This window comes from Lupinus angustifolius, chromosome LG05 (assembly GCF_001865875.1).
Source record: "Lupinus angustifolius cultivar Tanjil chromosome LG05, LupAngTanjil_v1.0, whole genome shotgun sequence".
In the NCBI taxonomy this organism is placed as follows: Eukaryota; Viridiplantae; Streptophyta; class Magnoliopsida; order Fabales; family Fabaceae; genus Lupinus; species Lupinus angustifolius.
This window is the reverse complement of record NC_032013.1, coordinates 6,530,961-6,550,174: the sequence shown is the minus strand read 5'-3', so window position 1 is coordinate 6,550,174 and position 19,214 is coordinate 6,530,961.

Sequence of the window (19,214 nt, the reverse complement as noted above, 5' to 3'; positions counted from 1 at the left end):
TCTCTCTCTCTTTACTGTTTTCAATCGATTAATTTGTATATTGGATTCAATTGATACATTCTGTTCATTTGCTGTACTGGATGCTATTCTAATATACAAATCTGTAAGCTCTGTATTCGTTCTATTATCGGTTAACTGTTCTGCATTTAATCGTTTCTGTAATTGCTTATTGTTTCTGTTTAATCGATTAATATTGTTGTGTTAATCGATTATCCTATTTTTGTTAATTGATTAAAATTGTTTCTGTTAATTGATTAAAACTGTTTTTTTTGTTAATCGATTAAGATTGTTCAAATAATCGATTATCTTCCTTCATTAATCGATTAAATAGGGTTGATTCAGCATTAAGTGTTGATTTTTGAAAAGCGGTAGTTCTAACCGCGACACCTATTCAACCCCCCCCCCTTCTAGGTGTATTGTAACCACTGATACCTAACAATAAGGTGTTTGAATCTTTTACTGAAAGATAATCCTTGGGAAACGACCTAGGAATCACTTCCTAGTACTATAGTTTTAATTGTTATATTATTTGCATCGGGTACAACCTCGATCAAATTTTGCACCATTGCTGGAGATTATTGATTCTTGTCAAAGGTTCTTAGTATAGTTATTAGTTTAGTACAATGTCTTAGAATAACCATTCTAATTGGTTTCAATAACTGTCTATTCTATTCACTGTGTGATGTCCTATTTAGCCATTTTTCTTGTTGGTTGATTCTGCGTGTGCTAGTTAATATAGTTGTAGTTGTAATTTTTGCATTAAACTTTGTTTCCACACTTATTTAGTCACAAGTAGTGAATAGTTTTCTATTGATTTTCTATTTTTGGCATAACTTTTGAACCGTTAATCAGAATTGGACAAATTGTATATGCATTTAGGGTAGAAAAATCCAAGGATTCATTATATTTTTACTATGTCTATAAACTCATCCTAAAAATCCAAAAGGACCCATTTTTACTATTTCTTTTTTATTTTACAAGTATTATTTTGAAAATGTTTTGAGTTTGTTTTATTTAGTTAAATTAGTTAAGGTTTGAGTTTTGTCGTGAAAATTTTTGTGGATGTTTTCTATGATATTGGGATGTTATTGATGCAAGTTTTTGGTTTCTCACTAAAATTTATCATGGATTTCCCTTACTACCATGTTTGGTTGTTATTGTTGCATTTAGTGCATAACTATGGGAAATTCAGGCTCTTTGCATCCAATAAATCCTGAAATTGATAGAAAATTTCATAGGTTAGGTAGAAAATTTAGGATTTTAACTTTAGAGAGTTAGTCTTATAATATTGTTAATCTAGCTTATACAAATATTGATTATGTTTATGTGCATTCTGTTGCATACTCTGATTTTGTGCATTATGAAAATATGGTTGAAACACCTCCAATTCCACATGAGAGGACAATAAAGGAGCTGACTGTGTCAAATTTCACCTCAGAAAGCTTGTTTATCCGGTATCCCAATGAGGATATGCCATATGTGCTTAAAACTAGACTAATACTTTTGTTGCCTAAGTTTCATGGACTTGTAGGTGAATATTCTCATAAGCATCTTAAGGAGTTCCACATTGTATGTTCCACTATGAAACCTCATGATGTCCTAGAGGATCGCATCTGTCTGAAGGCCTTCACATATTCTCTTGAAGGCCTTCCCTCATTCTCTTGAAGGCCCTGCAAAAGATTAATTGTATTACTCGGCCCCTGGTTCCATTACAAGCCGGGAGGACCTCAAGAGAATTTTCCGTCAAAAGTTCTTCCCTACGTCCAAGACCACTTGTTGTAAACTAGCCTAGGCCAACCTTTGAGGCAAGGGTCAATACAAGGCAAGAAGGTCCAGTGCCTAGGGCTAAGGCCAAGTCAAGGCCACTCAAGCTCACCATTGACACAATTGACCCTAGAGACCTCATGAAGGAATGGCATTTATGTCCTTAAGTTTTATTTTACCTTAGTTTATTTTATTTGCATAATTTTTAATATATGAGAATTAATTCTCATGAGTAGTCTTAGGATTTTCTTTATTTGGAAAGAATCAAGTTATTTATTAGGATTTTACATTGGGTTTGACATGAATCAAGGAAATTCATACTCATGATCAAGTAGGCATGGTCAAGCATTTTAAAAATGGCATGGTTGGGGAATTCAAATGAATTTGTTGTGAAGATATGAAGAAGATAAGAAGTTGGCATGGTCAAATCTTTGAAGATAAACTTGGAGATTCAAATCCAACCACCTCATATTTGACTACCATAATCTAAGGGCTTGAAGATAATGTAAAGATATTCCACTTACCTCAAATCAGCCATGAAGATAAGATATCTCTTCACTCGAATTCAAATCTTCTTAATCAAGGCCAAGGGCATGTGAATTCCTAAGATCAACCCTAGAGGACCTCAAAAAAATCTAGGGCAAATCTTCTCCTAACCAATTCTGCTAACAATGAGATAAGACTCAATCAATTTAAAATTTAAAACAACACATGGTCAAATATCCAAGAATTCGGCCAAACAAGAGATAAGGATCAACCCCTTTCATTCAAAATTCAAACATACATGATCAATTCTCAAGACTTGGATTTTGGCCAACATATGCAAATAAAAACTGATTTGATCAAGTCAAATTAATCTACCATGTTTAGTTAGGATTTTATTTCGAATTTGTATTTTGTTACTCATCTTTTCTAGCCTAGGGTTTCCTATATGTAACCGTAATGGAAAATGAATAAACTTAAGTTTAATTTTATTGAAAATTGATTTGTTTAGTTGAGAATTTCTTCTAACTTTTATCCTGGTTGTGGCCAACACCTTATTCTTATCAAGCATCCTTGCTTGTAGCGAACCTCCCTAGCTTATGAAGCAATCCATGCTTGTGGCGGTTCACTCTTCCATACCTTCTCCATTTACTTGTGCTCACACATACACCCAACCATTCCCTCAATACACCCTCAAATCGTGGCCTAACCATCCCTAAATCATACATTCAATATGTGGCCAATTAACCCACACCCTAGCGAAACACATAGCCTAAACACTTAACCCTGATCTAATCTAAATAATTGAATCAAGTCATGATCCAAAAATCATCAATTGACCACCACACACCAAAACCATGACCCTAATTCCTACACCCTTAACCACACACCAAAACCATGACCTTAAGTCCTACACCCTTAACCACACTCAAGTCTAGCCAAATTACTACACCCAACTAAACCTAAACTTGACCAAAACCCTAGCCAACATCCAAATCGAGACATTAACATAAATTCCATAAACTTCAAGCTAATAAACGATACCAAAACAAAGGCAGCCCCAAGAGGTTGTCATCACCATTTCAATCAGAAAATATATTTCATAAATCGGATAACTACTTGTAGAAGGTTTATATGAGTATTGGGAGAGATTCAAGAGACTATGTGCAAGCTTCTCCCATCGCCAGATCTCTGAGCAACTCCTCCTTCAATATTTTTATGAGGGTCTGAATAACACAGAGAGAAGTATCATTGATACTGCTAGTGGCGATGCACTTGTAGATATGACCCTTTTTGAGGTTAGATGTTTGATTGAGAAGATGTCTTCCAACTCTCAACAGTTCAGTGCAAGAAGTAGTGATGCTATAATAGTTAGAGGTGTCCATGATGTTGGGACAAATTCGGTAAGGCAAGACAAGCTTCATAAAAAAACCAATTCCCTTGCCACCTAGGTCACTCAATTAGTCATGAATTACTACAAACCTCTACTTGTGTGAGTTTGTGGCATTGGCACCTCAAATGATCATTATACTGATGTTTGCCTTATCTATTGGAGCCCAAAACTAGTGACCATCCCGAGGCATATGCTACAAATATTTACAACAACAGACCTAAAAAACAACAACAAAATTATGACCCTTCATCAAACAAATACAACCCTAGAGAAATCATCTAAATCTTAGGTGGTCTGATCCTTCACAACCTCCTCTAGGACCACCATTTAAGAATAATGTTGAACAAAATAGATCATATGTACCTCCTCCAATCTAACAAAAGAAGAATCAACAACTTATTAATAATCCTACTCCTCCACCCGCACCTAGTGAACCTTCACTGGAAGAATTGGTGAGGCGGATGACAATATAGAATATGAAATTCTAGCAAGAGATTAGAGCTTCAATTCAAAGACAAGACTCATCTATTTAGAATTTAACCACCCAAATGGGACATATGAAAACTTCATTGAACACATTGCAATCTTGGAATTCTGATAAGTTGCCTTCCCATACTGTGGTCAACCCGAAGAATGTGAGTTCCATCACTCTAAATTCAGGCAAACAAATCGAAGATGATCTAGCTGCATCAAAAAGGAAACAACCAGGTTTACAAGAGACTGATAGCTCTAGAAAAAAATTCATGCTAGTGAACCTCCTTCAAGTGCTAAACAACAACAAATCATTTCTCTTTCATTTCTCCCAAGAGCCATTCCACATAAGAAGATGGAAGAGGTGAACAAGGAGATCTTGGACACATTCAGAAGATGATGAGAAGCTCTCTATCATTTTTTCTACCTCCCTTGATGTCGATCAAGAGGAGAAGTTGTTACAAGTGCTGAAGAAGCACAAGAAGGCCATTGGTTGGACCTTACTTGACATTCTTGGTATTAGCCCATCCATGTGCATGCATAGGATACTCTTGGAGAATGGAGCTAAACCAATGAGGCAACCATAATGGAGACTCAATCTAGTGATCCTTGATGTTGTGAAGTAAGAGGTCACCAAGCTTCTGCAAGCTAGGATCATATATTCCATTTCTGATAGTCATTGGATGAGCTCAGTTCAGGTGGTTCCAAAGAAGACAGGAATTATAGTGGTGAGAAATGAGAGGGATGAGTTGATTCTTACTAGAGTGAAAAATATTTGGAGAGTCTGCATTGATTATAGGAGGCTAAATCAAGCAACAAGAAAGGATCATTTTCCTTTACGATTTATTGATCAGATGCTTGAGCGCTTAACATGTAAATCTCACTACTATTTTCTTGATTGTTTTTCTAGGTACTTTCATATTCATGTTTCTGTTAAGGATCAGGAGAAGACCATATTCACCTCCCCCTTTGGCCTATTCAATGCTCCTAGTACATTCGAGTAGTGTATGATGAGCCTTTTTAGTGATATTTTAGAAAGTTGCATAGAGGTGTTTATGGATGATTTTACTGTTTATGGATTTTCAATTGATGCATGTTTAGATTGTTTTGGTAGAGTTTTGCATAAATGCATTAAAATTAACTTTATTCTGAATTATGAGAAGTGTAATTTCATTGTAGGACATGGCATAGTTTTGGGGCATGTGATCTTTAATAGGAGCATTGGGGTAGATCCTACCAAGATATATGTTATTTCACAATTGCATTACCCCTCTTGCGTGCGAGAGGTTTCTTCTATTCTTGGTCATGCAGGTTTCTATCGCATGTTCATTAAGGATTTTAGCAAGAAGACCCTTCCACTATCCAACCTGTTGCAAAAGGAGGTGGTGTTTGATTTTGATGAGAGATGTAGTCATGCATTTGATTGCCTCAAGAGAGTCTTGACCACCACACCTATTATCCAGGCACATGATTGGACAATCCCTTTTGAGCTAATGTGTGATTCTTCAAATTATGCATTGGGGGCTGTCCTTGCTCAAAAAGTTGACAAATTGCCTATACTATTTTATTATGCTTCCAAGACTTTAGATGTTGCACAAGTAAATTACAGCAGTACTGAAAAAGAGGTTTTAGCAATTGTATTTTTTCTCGATAAATTTATATCTTTTTTGCTTGGTTCTAGAATTGATGTTTTCACTAACCATGCAACTTTGAAGTTCTTGTTGAAGAAAGCTGATTCTAAGCCAATGTTGATTAGATGGATGCTCTTGCTCCAAGAGGGTGATTTGGAGATCCAAGATAGGAGTGGAGCACAAAATTTGGTGATTGATCACTTGAGAAGGATTGAGAGCTATTGATATGAACAACTTTTGATTATTTATGTTTCTTTCCCCATCTCTTGGTTTGCTAATATTGTTAATTATTTTGTTGATATGTTTTTCCTTCACTTGCATCTAGAGCTCAAAATGACAAACCTAAGAGTAACGCTAAATATTATGTTTCAGATGATCTCTATTTGTGGAGATTTTGTACTGACCAGATTATTAGAAGATGCATTCCATATCACGAGATTGAGTCAGTCCTTCAGCTTTGGCATGCTTCTGTAGTGGGTGGTCATCTTGGTACCCAAAGGTTGACACAAAAGGTGCTTGACTCTGTATATTATTGGTTCACAATCTTCAAAGATGCATGGAGAATTTGTAGCACTTGTGAGCAGTGTTAGAGAGCAGTTGGTACCCATTCTTGTAGACAACATATGCCTCAACAACTTATGTTGTTCTGTGAGGTGTTTGATGTTTGAGGTATTGAATTCATAGGTCCATTTCATGTTTCTTTTGGCTTTTATTGTATTCTACTTTCTCTTGATATGTTTCTAAATGGGTGGAAGCTAAGGCCACAAGGACTGATGATGCTCATGTTGTTATAGATTTTGTTAGGTTTCACATTTTTTGCAGGTTTGGCATACCCAGAGTCTTTTTTAGTGACCAAGACACCCACTTCTACCACAGATCCATGCAAGTGAAGTAGCTATTGAAAAAGTAGATTTCAAACGCTACAAACTTCATTTTTTAAAAAGTTACAAGCTTCTTCAAATTTTTATTTATTGAACAAATTTATTAACTTATTGACTGAGTAAAAAGTCTAGAAGCTACCTAAAAAAAGCTAGAAACTCTCACATTTCCAATAATGATATTATAAATTGAGATTTCAATATCATAAACTATGACTCTATAAGAGTGAGGAATATCTTAACCAAAATAAGCATGATTTACTGACCAAACTGAAGTTGGCATAGACGGATACACAAACATGATTGAATTATGTTTATTAACTTTTTATAAAATAATTCGCACAATTATATATACATTGATCTTCAAATAATAAATTAAAAGTGTGGACCCACTAATTAAATACCTCACTCGAATCTCAATTTGGCATCATTCCAATAAAAATCCTCCAAACTGAAGCAAAATGAGATGGATTTATAAGCAAAATGAGATTACCTTCATTTCAAAATCATGTTCAACTACAACAATTGAGTAATTTGTTAATTTTTGAAAAGTAGCTAAGCTTAAGAAAGAGGGTTATGGAACTTAGTGCAGTATAAAACACAAATAAATGAATGGCCGCTGCTGTGGTTGAAGCTTACAAGACAAACAATAGCAACAAAATTCTAACGTTCTTAACCTTTGGAAGCTTTATATAGAAGTTAAAGACTCCATGTATCTGAAACAAATAATCTTAATATATGAAGAATCCAAGTCGTCAATCAAAGAAAAGTGAATGATCAACTTAGTTGAATCAAGAATGAATAAAAGAACATATATAAAGACATGATTTGAAAAAGCAGAAAGAATTATCCAGTAGTCATAACTCAGTTGGTCCATCTCATTTGGTAAAAGATAAATTATATTTTATTCCTACAAAAGGGAACTACCCCTACAAAGTACAAAAGAAGCCTCTAGGTCACAAGTCTATGAAACTACCCCATTCTCTTCTCCATAAGAAAACTTCAACAATCATTAATCATTAGACATTAAATGTTCAATTCAAAATGACTATGGCAATACAAATATTCATGATAAAATCTAGCTAGAGAGAAGATAAAGTCTAAATTAATATAAAATTTTAAGAAGAAGCTCTTGACATAACGACTATAGTAGTGACTACATCTATAAACACCCTCTACATTTGAAGAACTAACAACATTCCATAATATATAAAAAAAATTAATTTCATTTAAATCTCTCATTTATTTTAAACATTATGCTCATATTGTATTTAATAGTATTAAACTAGATTAAACATTTGTGTTCAATCATTTGCAATTAAAATCACAATTTTCATATTTATTTCACTCTTTGAGTGTGATTGAATGATTTATAAAGTTGTAAGACTTCTTTTAATACAAACCATTGTGTGTTGACCCTAGAAATGTTAGGTGTGTAAACAATACATGATTTGTTGATCCTGAAGAGACTAAGCATGCAAAAAAAATTAATTAGAGAGTAATTAGAGACTAAAATCAAAAATCAACTAACTTTTACATTTTGTTTCTACGAAGAAAATCTTGCTCATGACCTTGGCACAATTTTGATGAAGACACCAACATCATATAAAGAATAAAATGAAGAAACTTATGAAGACAATGAAGATAAAGCTTCAAGGATTTTAGAGTCTAAGTCTATAGGTACTTCTATCCTTATAATCTATAATATACAATTAGCAGTAATGCTAAAAAATATTATAAAAGAAAATTGAAAACTAAAAGTATAAATAAAATAATTTTAAAAATACTATGCAACAAGTTACTGGATCTAAGTAATAGGTTACTGTGACTAAGTAATATGCTACTAGAACTAAGTAACATGTTACTTGAGTGAGAAACGAGTTACCCAACAAAAACTGAACTGGGTAATCGATTACTCCCTTTGAGTAACCGATTACAAGGTTACAGTATAAGAGAGTAACTGATTACACAATGTGGTAATCGATTACTCAGTCGGACATAATGTTTGGGTAATCGATTACATCGATGTTGTAATTGATTACTGAGAGTTGTTACAACAGATTTTCAGATTCAAATTGAACAGCTTTCACCCCAAACGTAATGATTCCATTCCAATCAACAACTACCTTTTTATAGAGGTGTTATGGCTGATTGAAATGCCTATTTAAAGGCATTGGAACTCATAATTCAATAACACAACTCACATACACAATCTGAATTTTTCTAAAACACTTTTTCATGCACTTTCTGTAACTTTTTCGTAACTTTCAGATTAAATTTTATGAAATTGTTGTAAGAGTAGTTTCAGAGATTTTCAAACCTTCTGAGCATTATAACTAAGTATATAAAGAGTTACGGATAGCAAGAGATTATAATATTCAAATCTTGTAAAGGCAATCCTTGCCATTTTTAAAGTTTTCTTCATTCAGTTTGTTGAAATACTTTCTATCACAAGGGTGTTATAAGAAATGGGATAAAGTCACTTGGAAATGTTGTTTTTCAATGGGTGACATAGGTATTAGAGAGTGAGTAAGGTAAAAATAAGTATCAAGGTGAGAATTTGTAATTACTACTCTTAATATCTAGTGAAGAAATCTCTTGTGCTGCAAGAGTATTGGATGTAACCTTTGGTGGACAAGAAGGTGAACCAGTATAAAACTCTCTAAGTACTCTCTTCTCCCTTATCTCTGCTACTACTAACTCTGAAATTTGAAGAAAAATCTATCATAGATTTAAGAAAACTAATTCACCTCCCTTAGTTTTTATCTCACTCTTCCAATTGGCACCAATGCTTATTTTGAGTAAATTATTCTCAAATCTGATCATGTATGTAATATGGCATCAAGATCATTACTGGGAGAAGGTTCCAACATCAATCGCCCTCCAAGTTTTATTCGAGAATGCTATGACTTATGGAAAATCAGAATGAGAATCTTTATAGAATCTCAAGATCTGGAAATTTGGAATGCAATTGAGGAAGAACATTATGAACCTTTCACCAATGTTAACGGTTTAAGGGAAGTAAAGCCAAAATCTTCATGGAATGATGAAGACAGAAAGAAGGTGCAATACAATCTCAAAGCAAAGAACATCCTCACTTCAACACTAGGCATTGATAAATTCTTTAGAGTATCAAACATCAAATCTTCTAAAGAAATGTGGGATACTCTAGAGACTACATACAAAGGAACTAAGTAAGTCAAAAGGTCGAGACTCAATGCTCTCTCCTAGGAATACGAAATGTTGTGTATGAAGCATAGAGATAAAATACTAGATCTCCAAAAGAGATTTACTCACCTTACAAATCATCTTATTGCACTTGGAAAAATAGTATCAAATAGTGACTTGAACTTAAAGTTATGAGATCACTCACCAGAACAGGGTAACCAAAAGTAACAACCATTTCTAAAAAGAAAAGTTTATCAAAAATGTCCTTCGCTACTTTATTTGGTAAATTGCAGGAACACGAATTGGAACTCAACCAACATGACCAACATCAAGAGCAAGAAAAGAAGAAGAAAAATATCTCTCTCAAAGCAAAGGCAGATTCATTACGAGATGAATCAGAAAATGAAGAGATGGAAGACATAATTTTGTTCGTAAAGAAGTTCAATAAGTTCCTTAAAAGGAACAAAGGCGCTAAAACTAGACAAATGAAGAAATTCACCAAGAATAATGACGCCTCCACTTCAAACCAAAACTTCACATGTTTTGAATTTGGTAAGCCTGATCACATGAAGATGGAATGTCCAAACCTGAAATAGAATTCCTTCAAAGGGAAAAATGAAATTAGGACTGGGCGAAGAGCCTACATAGCTTAGGAAGACAATGATACCAGTTCTTCCTCTGAACCAGAAAATGAAGAACAAGTTCATCTCTTACTAATGGCATCTCATCACTCTGATGATGAAGAGGTAAATGAAACTAAACTATTTTCTTCTTCTGAATTAAAACTTGCCTTTAATGACTTACATGATGAATATATCAAAATCACTAAAAAAAATTTAAAACAAAAAACTGAGTTAGAAGTATTCAGAAATAAAACGACATCTTCTTCATGTCAAAACTGCATCACTCTTGAAAAGAAAGTTTCAACATTAAGTCTTGAACTTAATAAATTAAACAAGACTAGCAAAAATCTGGACAAAATGATTAAAGATCAGAAACATTCTACAGACCGAAGAGGTCTTGGCTATTCTAACAGCCAAGTTTCTAAGAAACAAAATGTCTCAACGAAAATAAACTTTCAGAAACAAAGTATTCATGCATTTAATTGTAGTGACAACAAAACTAGGATAATAAGCATCATCCCATATGTACTTATTGTAAGAACCATGGGTATACAACAAATACTTGCATGTTTAGAAAATATGGTGTGCCCTTAGGTCACTATAGATTGATTGAGAAAGGTGCTCACCATGTAGGACCCAAAGAAAATTGGGTACCTAATAGTACTTAACCTGTTTTGCAGGATAATTTTAGAGTCGTCTACAATCTATGGTACTTGGACAGCGGCTGCTCAAAGCACACGACGGATGACATATATAAGTTCTTTGTCCTTACTCTAAGGGACAAAGGCTATGTTACATATGGTGACAACAACAAAGGAAAAATACTTGGAGTTCGTAGAATTGATAAGCCACCTTCAAAAACTATAGAAGGAGTATTGTATGTTGAAGGACTCAAGCACAACTTGTTGAGCATAAGTCAACTATGTGACAAAGGATTTCTTGTGGCATTCTATCCTGATAAGTGCATCAACGAAAGTAAGGATTCTAAAAACTCTAAACTAATTAGTAAGAGGATAAATAATATATATGATTGACTTAGATTCTTCTTTACCAAGAAAATGTTTAGTTGCTAATAATAAGCATGTTGCATGGCTTTGGCTTAGGAGAATTTCTCATATTCATATGGATCATTTAAATAAACTGATAAAGAAAGATTTAGTTGTTGGTTTACCCAAAATGAACTTTGTTAAATACAAACTATGTAGTGCATGTCAAATGGGAAAACAAACAAAAACTTCTTTCAAACCTAAGCATATGGTTTCTTCTAATAGACCATTACAGTTACTACACACGGACTTATCTATCCCCTCAAGGACCAAAAGTTATGGTGATAACTACTATGCTCTTGTTATAGTAGACGATTATTCTAGATATACTTCGACTCTATTCTTTGTTCATAAGAATGAGGCATTCAATGCCTTTTGCAAATATGCTAAAAAAGTTCAGAATGAAAAGTCACTGAAAATCGCTGCTATAAAAAGTGATCATGGGAGAGAATTTCAAAATGCTTCTTTTGAAGAATTTTGTGATGATCTTGGTGTCAATCACAATTTTTCTGCTCTTAGAACATCACAATAGAATGGTGTTGTAGAGAGAAAGAATCAGTCTTAGAAGAACTTGCTCATACAATGTTGAATGAAACTAATCTCCCAAAAAATAATTTCGGACTGATGCAATTAGTACAACATGCTATATTTCAAACAGAGTTCTTATAAGATCGATTCTCAAGAAAACCCCCGATGAACTCTTTAAAGGTAGAAAACCAAGCATTTCTCATTTCCATGTATTTGTTTGTGAATGTTTTGTATTAAATAATGGTAAAGATAACTTAGGCAAGTTTGATGCAAAAGTCAATGAAGGACTCTTCCTAGGCTACTCTCTTACGAGTAAAGCTTACAAAATTTTCAATAAAAGAACTCTAGCCATGGAAGAATATTTTCATGTGTCACTTGATGAAACCAATCTTATAATAAAGGATGGGTTAACTCTTGATGAAGAGGACTTTCCAAGTTCCCCTTTAAAAGAAGAAGACTTGCCAAGTTCCCCTTTAAAAGAAGAGGACTTGCCAAGTTCCCCTTTAAAAGAAGAGTCTTTTACCTATACAACAATCAATACTGAGCATTTGAAAATGGATGATACTCTATCTTCTCAAGAAGAGCATATTCATTCTCATTAACCAACAAAATGGAGAACTAATCGAGATCATCCTATTGACAACATCATTGGTGACATAAGTAAGGGTGTCACTACCCGTTTAAAGCTAAATGATGCTTGTTTAAACATGGCCTTCGTTTCTCAAATAGAACCTTCCAAGATTGATGATACAATCGAGGATGAACACTGGATTCTTGTAATGTAGGAAGAGTTAAACTTGTTTGAGAGAAATGAAGTTTGGGAACTTGTTCCTAGACCGAATAATAGGCTTGTTATAGGATCTCGTTGGATATTTCGTAATAAATTAGATGAAAATGGAATAATTGTTAGAAATAAAGCTAGACAGGTAGCACAAGGATACAATCAGGAATAAGGAATAGATTTTGATGAAACCTTCCCTCTTGTTTCTAGACTTGAAGCTATTTGGTTGTTACTTGCATATGCTTGCTCTCTAAATTTTCAGTTATATCAAATGGACATAAAGAGTGAATTTCTTAATGGTTTTATACAAAAAGAAGTCTATGTCGAACAACCTCCAGGTTCTGAAGACTACAAACATCCTTCTCATGTATATAAACTAAAGAAAGCTCTCTATAGCTTAAAGCAGGCTCCACGTGCTTGGTACGATCGTCTAAAAAACTATCTACTTGAAAAATGTTTTACCAAAGGAAAGGTCGACACTACACTTTTTATTAAGAAAATTAATTATCATACTCTTCTTGTTCAAATATATGTAGATGATATTATTTTTGGTTTTACTAATGAGATTTTGTGTAGTGATTTTGGCAAAATGATGCAATGGGAGTTTGAAATGTCCATGATGGGCAAGTTAATTTACTTCCTTGGATTGCAAATCAAACCACTCGAGGATAGTAATTTTGTAAGTCAATCCAAATACTACAAAGACTTGCTGAAAAGATTTGAAATGGATGACTGCAAGCCAATTGCCACTCCTATGGGTTCTGGTACATACATCGCTATAGGTGAAGTTGGAAAACGTATTGACATATCAAAGTATCGAGGTATGATTGGTTCTCTACTTTATCTTGTGAATAAGATCTTGCTCCTAACCTTGGCATGGTTTTGATGAAGACACCAACATCACTTAAAGAAGAAAAGGAAGAATACTTATGAAAACAATGAAGATAAAGCTTCATGGAATTTAGAGTCTAAGTCTATAGGTACTTTTATCCTTATACTCTATAATATATAATTAGTAGTAATTCTCAAAAATATTTCAAAATAAAATTGAAAGCTACAAGTATAAATGAAAACAATTTTCATAATACTGTATAACAAGTTACTAGATCAAAGTAAAACGTTATTGTGACTAAGTAACAGGTTCCCAAAACTAAGTAACAGATTACCATAACTAAGTTACAGTTTACATGAGTGAGAAACGAGTTATCGAACAAAAATTGAACATGGTAATCGATTAGTCCATTTGAGTAATCGATTACAAGGTTATAGTATATTTGAGTAACCGATTACACACTGTGATAATCAATTACTCAGTTGAACATAATGTTTGGGTAATCGATTAGGTTGATGCTGTAATCGATTATTGAGAGTTGTTACACCAGTTTTTCATATTCAAATTGCACAACTTTTATCCCAAAGGAAATGGTTTAATTCCAATCAAATCCTACCTTTTCATAGTGGTGTTATGGCTAATTAGAAAGCCTATTTAAAGGCATTGAAACTCATAATTCAATAACACAACTCACATACACAATCTGAATTTTCTGAAACACTTTTTCTACACAATCTGAACTTGTTCTTAACTTTCAGATTAAATTTTCTGACATTGCCTTAAGTATGGTTTCAAATATTTTCAAACCTTCTAGGAATTATAACTAAGTGTATAAAGAGTTACCGGATTGCAAGAGATCATAGTGTTCAAATCTTGTAAAGGCAATCCTTGCCATTGTTAAAGTTTTCGTCATTAAATTTTTTGAAATACTTTCTATTGCAAGGGTCTTATAAGAAAGGAGATAGAGTCACTTAGAAAAGTTGTTTTCCAAAGAGTGACATAGGTATTAGAGAGTGAGTAAGGTACAAGGATGTCTCAAGGTGAGTATTTGTAATTACTACTCTTAATATCTATTGAAGAAATCTCTTGTGATGCAAGAGTACTGGATGTAACCTTTGGTGGAAAAAAAGGTTAACTAGTATAAAACTCTATGAGTACTCTCTTCTCCCTTATCTCCTTAAATTTACTTGATATTTTTCTACATAAATTTGCAGAAAAATCTATCATAGATTTAAGACAACTACTTCAACCCCCTCTTAGTTGTCATCTCAGTCTTACAATTGGCACCTGAGCTTATTTTGAGTAAATTATTCTCAAATCTGATCCTGTATCTAAGATGGTCTCAAGATCATTTCTAGGAAAAGGTTCAAACATCAATCATCGTCCATGTTTTGTTGGAGAATGCTATGACTTCTAGAAAATCAGGATGAGAATCTTTATAGAATATCAAGACTTGGATATTTGGAATGCAATTGAGGAAGTACATTATGAACCATTCACCATTCTTAATGGTGAAAGTGAATTAAAGCCAATATCGGTGTGGAATCATGAAGAAAAAAGAAAGTGCAATACGACCTTAAAGCCATAAAAATTCTTACTTCAGCTCTAGGAGATAAAGAATTTTTTATGTGAATCCAATTGGGAGGATTCGGAATTTTGTTTTGATCGTGCTTGAATGTAAGTCTTTTGGGAAGAATATGGAATTTTTGCACCTTGAAACTTGTTATATTTTTGATTGGTTTTTGGTTTGGATTTTTGTTTGGCCGTGGGATATGATTATGTGGTTTGGTTTTTTTGGTTGTTTGTGGTGAGTGTTTGGCCGTGGGTTTTGGGATGGAAGTTGGGTGAATTTGTGGATTGTTTAAGGAAGTTGTGTATGGGTATTTGTTGATGGTTGTATGTGAATGGATTGTTTTGGTCGTTTTATGGTTAAAGTTGATAGAAGAAGATGGATTAGATAGGAAGATGAAGGCGCCACAAGCTTGATTGCTTGATAAACCTAATGTATTTCGCCACAAGGAAGAGAACCTTGATAAGAAAGGGCCTTGGTTTAACCAAGAAACTAGGAGAAACTCAACTAGCAATGGATTATTTTCCAAATAAAATTCAAGTTGTTTTATTCAATATCAAAGCCAAGTACAAATAGCCATGGAATTTTCGGCCAAGCTATGTGCATAAAGAGTAGTAAAGTACATTGAATATTCCCCTAACTCTTTTCCCCCATGTGTTTTCGGTTTGGGAGGGAATTTGAATTGCAAGGTGTATTAGTTGCTTCCCTTAATCTAATTCCCATGTGCTCTTTTTGGTTGAGGTGGAAATTTGAATTTGAAAATGATTCTCCATGGAGTAAGTGTCCAAATTCGGTTGAGGAGTGAATAAGGAAAGAATCATTTTGTCTTCATGGCTTTCCTTGATGGTGTGCCTCGTGTAAAAGGAGAATATCTCCTTGATGATTATGCCCACTCATAGTAATTGTGAATAAGGAAGGTATTCGAGCTCTTATTCTGATTTAAATATTTAAGGAAAGTTTTGCCTTGCTCCTTGATTCTCATTCACACGCCCCCTTGATTAGGAAATAGATGGAATTTGTTTGATTGCTCTTGATTGTTTCCATATAGGGATCTTCCACAGGTGCTCTTCAAATTAGGAGAGGATTCTTTCAGATCTTATGGCCTTTAAGGGTGATCTCACGGCTTGGCTCACTAAGGAAAGTGNTCCCTTGCTTGTACCTGGATTACATCATTCTTAATGAAATTTATTACAACTATAAGTTCAAGTATAATGCAAATAGTAATTGTTCTTCCAAATAAGGTAGGAAAATAATTCCTAGACTACATGTGGGTATGATAATCCCCACTTATTAAATGGAACTCCCACATGTCTCAAGTGTTCCCTTCTTGGCTGTGGCCAACTTGGATTACTTCTATAAAAATGGTGCAATGTATGGGCCTGATTTCCTTGGTGGGCTTTGTTGACTTGATCACTTCTTCCAGTAATAGGTTGAGAGTTTGGTGTGCTTTCTTGGTTCTGGACCGGGTCATGGGCCCTCCTAGCCTACTTAGCTCTTCCTTATTGATGGGCCTTGGTGGATTCATATCAATTTTTTAGAGTGTCAAGTCACAAATCGTCAAAAGAAATTTGGGTCACTCTAGAAAGAATGCATGGAAGTAAAGATGTGCAAAGATCCACAACAAATAGTGAAGCATCAACATCGAAGCAAAAATCTAAATGCAGAAAACCAGATCATCTTAAACGTGCTTGTCCAACCCTACATAAGCATTATACATTCAAAAGAAAAAAGGACAAGAAGCGTAGAAGAATAAATGTCATATTAGAAGATAAATATGATGGTTAAAATGGAAAAATCAGAATTAAGGAGCAAACACATATTTCCTTGATGACTTCACACAATTCAAATGACAATTATGAGGTTAGAACTCTGAACTAAATGATACATTTTCATATAATGAGTTACATAACGCTTTTTGTGAATTACATGAAGAATTTATTAGACTCTATAAAGTATGCATTAAACAAAAAAACAATGTAGAACTTCTTGAGAGTCAAAATCAAATTCTACAAAAAAAGATTTGGATGCCTTAAAATCTAAATCAAATGACATGTTCATTGCATGTCCAAAATGTGATACTCTTGAAACTAAAATTGTTTCATTAAATCAAGAAATGAATATGTTCAACAAGAGTACTCATAAGTTGGACAATATTTTAATTACACAAAAACATACCATTGACCGAAGAGGTCTAGGCTACACAAATAGCCGAAAAACTAATGGTATGATAAATAGTATTTTTGTGAAAACTAAGAATGATTGCGTGCATAATATTTCTAAAGAAAATATTGATCAATATTCTTTCTAAAATTCTAAACAACATGCATCAATATCAACCCACATGCTTTTATTATAAAAATGTTGGCCATACTCCTAACTCATGTCATATTAGAAAACTTGGTATTCCAACTGACCAATATGTTTGGGTTGAGAAAGATGCTAACCCTGCAGGACCCAAATCACATTAGTTACCTAGAAAATCCTTTTAATTTGTTTTGTAGGAGTTCTTGAAAGCCATCAGTATAAACGTAATATCATGACAACGACTGTTTGAAGCACATAGCATGTGGAGATTCAAAATTATCATCTACTCAAGTAATAAAGGCCTTTTTTATATACGTGCTTGGTATAATTGTATAACAAACTTTCTACTTGAAAAAGACTTTACCAAAGGAAAGGTCAACACTACACTTTTTATTAATAAAATAAATCATCATACTCTTCTTGTTCAAATATATGTAAATAATATTATTTTTTGGTTCTACTTATGAGATTTTGTGTAGTGATTTTGGCAAAATGATGGAAGGGGAGTTTGAATTGTCCATGATGGGGAAGTTAAATTACTTCCTTGGATTTCAAATCAAACAACTCGAGGATGGTATTTTTGTAAGTTGATCAAAATACTATAGAGACTTGCTGAAAAGATTTGAAATGTATGACAACAAGCCAATTGTCGCTCATATGGGTTCTGGTACATACACTGATACAGATGAACCTGGAAAATGCTTTGACATATCATAGTATTGAGGTATGATTGGTTCTCTACTTTATCTAACTGTCAATAGACCTGATATAATGTTTAGTGTCTGTTTGTGTGTAATAAGTGTCAAACATACCTAAAAATCATACACTTTTATGGAAATTATCTTAAGCATAATTGAGAAAAACCAACTTAAAACAATACTTTTTGTATAAAATATCACAATTTTGTATATGTGTATTTATATTGCCTTTTTATGCATTTTGTAGGAAATAAAATGAAGAAAAAAAGAGAAAAGATGCCTGGTCAAAAAGCAACAAAAGTCAAGAAAATCAAGGTGCTCAACCAGGCAGCTGAGCATGGAACAAGCCCCACTGAGCTGAGTTGGCCACCTGCCTGACCTGGACCAAACTGCTCAAATAGGCAGCTGAGGGGACCTGCTTAGCTACTCAGCCTAGCACCAGACTAGGCCAAGCACGGTCAGAAATATGCTTGACACGGTCAGACACGAGCTTGGCATAAGCCAAGCTACTGAACAAGCTTGTCAGCGGTCAAACCAAGCTGCTCAACGGAGTACCATACTCCTGGCTAGATCAGCAAGCACCAAGCCACGTCCCAGTCGACACGGTCAGAAGCTGCTGAACAAGCAACTCAGCGGTGAAGTAGGTGCGTTGGGCGGTGCTTACCAGACTTGACTTAACCATCAAGCAAACCATGAAGTCATCCATGACCTCAACTGAAGTAGCCCACCATAGGCTTTTCAGAAGTAGCTCACAATAGCTTGGTCTTATAGCCACAACTAGCTTTGGTGAGTCATCCACAAAGGTGACTAAGCTACTTGGTCAAGGGACCAAACCCATGCTGAAGGGTTTGGTCAGCGGCTGAGCGGTCCAGCTCAGCACCTCAGCAGTCTGGCATGAGGCCTATAAATAGGAGGCCAATTCCTTCGAGCAAAACAGATTGGAATACACCATTTCTTCATAAATTCCTCTAAAAAACACTTGAAGACCAGAATTCTCTCATCTTGGAATTCTTTCTTCATTTCTTAGTTTAGAATTTTCATTTT